The 5,000-nt window shown below is 28.4% G+C and overlaps 1 protein-coding gene across 1 annotated transcript in view; it reads left to right on the top strand.

Moving 5' to 3' along the window:
* Nucleotides 1-5,000, top strand: part of LOC136074062 (uncharacterized) — a 77,737-nt gene that overhangs the window by 57,171 nt on the left and 15,566 nt on the right. The gene's annotated exons all lie outside the window — the stretch shown is intronic.

A 5,000-nucleotide genomic window follows, 5' to 3' on the forward strand; every position in this document is an offset into this window, starting at 1 on the left:
CAATAACAAATGTGGTAGTGGTGTTGTGTAAGAGCGCTGGCTTTATAAACAAGAGGTTCCAAGTTCGATCCCCACCATGTCCCTGGTAGTACCGTGCTCAACTTGTTTCTCAGCGCAGCGGCCTTGTTCGTCAAGGTTCATGTTTCGGAGTTATAGAGTTGAGAGAGGGTTATAACCACAATTAAATAGCCTCCTCATCTGTAGTGGCCTTCTCGGCCTTGGGGAGGGGAAATAATAACAAAAACTAAATAGTTTTAGGATAACAAATGTTAAATAGTTTTAATAGTATAAACAACATCTCTGGAGAACACTTCTGCAAGACTATAACAAATACAAGCCTTCCCAGGAAAGGTGTGCAGTTTTTTGTCTTGATCATGGTCGTTAGCAATTTTATATTATATTAGGCGTTTCTATGCTTGGCGTAAAAAACTTAGTTTCAACAAGTAAAATTGAAAACAAGTTTTTAAAACCCAAAGCTTTATTATATGTTATTAAAACGCAAATTTTACAATCAGTTTTTTCTGATATCACTATTTTTTTTCATTAACATTCGGCAGTATACGTGTGTAAAAAAGCAAAAAAAATTTCAGAAGAGAAAAATATAAGTAAAATTAAAAACAAATTTTTAAAACCCAATGCTTTTATGTGTAATTAAAACACAAATTTTACAATCAATTTTTTCTAATACTACTATTTTATTTACTATTTATTTATACCTTTTTTGCTTTCTTTATTTAGCTTTCTTTATTTAGCTTTCTTTATTATTTTATTCCAAAAAATTTTTTCTTTACATTTTTAAGAAATGGAGAATTCGACGACTTCTAAGACCATTCTTCCTTATACAAAATTCTTCATTAATGAAAAAAACAGTAAGCAATTTAAAATAATCTTTTTTAAAATCTTAAATCTTCAAAAAGACTAATTAGTAATAATTTACTATTCAATTTATTTGAGTGTGTAGAAAAACAAAAAGAGTTAAGGAAGCTTATTTTAGATTTGGATAAGGCATTGGCTTCGTTTACGAAGCCAATGCCTCATCCAAATAAGCTAATCCCACATACGAGTAGGAAGAAATGATATAGTTATTTTAAAAATTATTACTCTTTCTTTCATATAAAAAACTTAATTAAAATTAACTAAATTGATAGACTTATTGCAAAACTAATTATTGAATGTATTGTATTCAAGCAAAAGTATGTATGCAAAACTTGAAGAAAAACTATCATTAGAAAGTGACTCAAAAATTTATTGCAAGATTTGATGTTAACAGACAGAGACGAAAAGTTAATAAATGCATAAACAAAGCATTCTAAACAAAGTAAATAAAGCATTGACAAAAAAACAAAGAAAAAAAAACTAACAAAATAAGAAATTAAAATAAATTTAAACAGAAGAAAAAAAATTATTATTGTTTTAATAAAAACCGTTTTCATTTTCGTTTCTTTAGGTTTGTTGTTATTTTCAAAATTGGATACAAGGCTAAGAAAAAAAAAATCAAGTTTACATTTAAAAGACTGATTTTCCAGTATTTTAATTGTTTTTTTAAAGAGGAAAGCAAAAATATAAATTGCAATCTGATTGTAAAATATGTTTGTATAATTTTAATGTAACATGTAAGTTCCAATTGTAAAAAGTCATTAATACAAATGTTAAAATATTAGGTTTTACTAATTAACCCTAGCGCAATACCCATTGCTTTTTTGTTACCAATTATTATGGTCATTACCTAAAGTAATTAAGTAAAGGAATTCGGAAGTAATAAAGAAACAGTTTCATACAGGCATCAAACATAGATAATACCTTTGTATAAGAACTTACTGTAGTTATAAAATTTTGCAATTCTTTAAAATGAAATAAAAGGCAAAGATTTATAGCAAAATGAAATCACAATCAAATGCTACACAAAATGAGTACAAAAGCTATAACAAAGTGTAAATGGTATAGTTGGATGTAGAGCCATTTCATATGCGCAGCATATGAAATGGCTCTACATCCAACTATACCATATAGTAATTTTGAGGTTCTCGTGAAGGTTCAATGTGATAACAGTGTCAATCTGTTGCTAGGAAAATGCAACAAAAATGCAGGTATTATATATATATATATATATATATATATATATATATATATATATATATATATATATATATATATATATATATATATATATAGATAAATATATATATATATATATATATATATATATATATGCATATATGTGCACTATTTAAAAAGTAATGATTTGCTGAGGAATTGTTTTTATTGGCCTTTAGACTTTAATGTTCAACTTTCCAAATTTCTTTTTTTTCTCTTGTAGCCAGAGAGTTTATTCATTGTATTGTGGAAACAATAAAGGAGAAAGTAGCTGCTATTATTTCTAACAAGGCTTTTATGGCTTTACTTTCTGATGGGAGCAAGGCTAGGAAAACCGGAAGCGAAAAAGAGACTATTTTAGTTTGAATTGAAAACGCTGGTGTCTCATGTTATTTTCTTGTTGCACTCTGTCATGGCAGATTATGGTGTTGTTGATGCTGATTCTTTAAAATTGGCATTGGACAGTGTTTTTATTGAAAAGCATATATGTAAACCTAAAATTCCACTGTCAACTGCAACTTACCGTAAAAAATTGATTCCTGCGACAGCTTATGGAGCCAATGTAAATATGGGTATATATAATGGTGCTCTAACTCAATTAAAAAAATGCCTCCTTGGTTAGTAAGCATACATTGCATCAACCACAGAACATTAGAACTCGCAATAAGAGATGCAATAAATCAATTTAAAGACTTTACAATCTGCGATAGATTTTATACAAGTCTCTATTACCTTCCGGGAAATTTGGGAAAACTGAAGGAGGCTTGTAAACATGCTGCCATTGTCTTATCAATTCAATATTACACAATTAAGAAAATTCATAGAACTCGATTTGTATCGCATTGTGTAAAGGGTTATACAAACTTAATACATAACTGGCCATCTTATTTAGTTGCATTTCAAAATGCACTTACAAGAAAAGAAGGTTACTGAAACAAAACACAAGCAAAAATGAATGGGCTATTAAGGAAATTTAGATGTTTCGATGTCTTGTGCAAAATTGGTGCATGTATAGATTTACTTAATGCATTGAGTTGGCCTTCAAAGTTTATTCGCAAATTGAATTTATAATAAGTCAGTTAACTTCATTAACTTTAGAGGGTGCTAATGAAGCATATAGCAGTCTTAGGCGAAAATTCTACATAAAAGAAGACAATGTTACCATTGAAGCTGAATATGCAATAGCTGGGGACCAAAAAAAAGAAAATAAAAAATAGAAAATGTATTGACATCAAATTTGATGGGATGATTAACCCAAAACATGAAGACGTCGAAAAAGCATTGGAACTACGAAAGGAATGTATAAACATAATAATTCCATTACTTGAAAAGTGATTTGCTTCGTTTAAGGATAACCAATTGTTTATGTCAATGAAATGGATTGATCCAAACTATTGGTCAGACGATCAAGAAAATGGCTTTATAGCAATAAAGTGTCTCGTGCAATATTTTCATGAACCACTTGAGGAACCAAACTTCTGAGAAGCTGGTTTCTGGTTTTAGATGAATGGAAATCAATACAAACAATAATAAGAGCATTTTACTTAAAGTCTTCATGTTTAGATGTTTGGGAAAATTTATTCAAATACAAAAAATCAGAATTTTCAAACATGCTTCTGTTATCTGAGTTGTGCTTGTGTTTGTCTTCCTCTTACAGTACATTAGAAAGATGTTTAAGAATGCTGACTACAACCCTTAGTGATCAACGACTCAGCATGAAGCATAATACAATGGTATTATGCTTCATGCTGAGTCATTGTCACTGAGTCGTTAGTGCATGATTATTGCTTGCAATAGCCATCTATAGACGGAGGACGAACGTATGCTAAAAGAAGCAGTAAAAATGTATTTGAAAAAGCACAGAATAGTTAAATGTGAAAAAATTAGCTCAAATACACACATAACCGAGAATCATGAAAATATTACATCACCTATAGCACTTGAATATGAAATCAGTTTATCCAAAAATGAACTTTCAGTTTCGAAGAAAGAATTTGGAGCATTCAACTACAGTGATGACTTTTCCAGCAATAAAATCGTATTATTTTTAGATGAACAAGGAGAATACACCGACAATGATAGTTTTTCAAATGATGGCAACTAATAATACCAAATTTATCAAATATTAATCATTTTATTTTTTATTTTATAGCAAAAAAGTTTTTGTTACATAAAAAAAAACATATATTTTACAATATCTTTTTTAAGTAGTTGTTTGTATTGCAAAAAAGAATCTTTTGAACACTAAAATTTAAACTCGCTCATAGTTCTTGCGTAAATAACAAAATATTTTTTTTAAATACTAGTTAATAAAAGTCTTAAAAAGCTTGTGTATTCTTTTTAATGTCGTTAAATTTGTGTGACTTAAAACTGTTTTTTTTTTTTTTTTTTATTCCTTGTATCCAATTTCCAAAAGAACAGCCACCTTAAAAAAAATGAAAATAAAAAAAGTACATAAATTATTTAAATTATTAATTTTTGTTTTTTTTTTATTAAAATTTTTTCAATTTATTATTTTGTTACTTTTTTTGTTTATTGAAACTGCTTCTGCGAAGTGTAATATTATATAAATTTTTAGTAAAAACGCTTAATAAATGTATAATATAAACCCTAATATAAATCCGTAAAGTACACTATAAATGCCTTATATAATAAAACTTGCATACGGCCGTGATCAAGTTGTCTAAATTAAAAACGTTTTTGTGGATGTACAAGACAAAAAACCGCTGGCCTTGAAGTACGTTTTCCGAACCACAAGCTGTTGAAGAGTCTAAGCAGAAAATCACATTAGATTCAGTTGAAGTGATTCCTATTTCAAACATTGGATCAACCTGTTTGTCAGCTATATCAGGTAAGATGTAATTAGTGGAATCAAGAGATGAGATTGATAAAAAGTTTTTAGCAAA

The sequence above is a fragment of the Hydra vulgaris genome, chromosome 01 (assembly GCF_038396675.1).
Source record: "Hydra vulgaris chromosome 01, alternate assembly HydraT2T_AEP".
NCBI classification, from domain to species: domain Eukaryota; kingdom Metazoa; phylum Cnidaria; class Hydrozoa; order Anthoathecata; family Hydridae; genus Hydra; species Hydra vulgaris.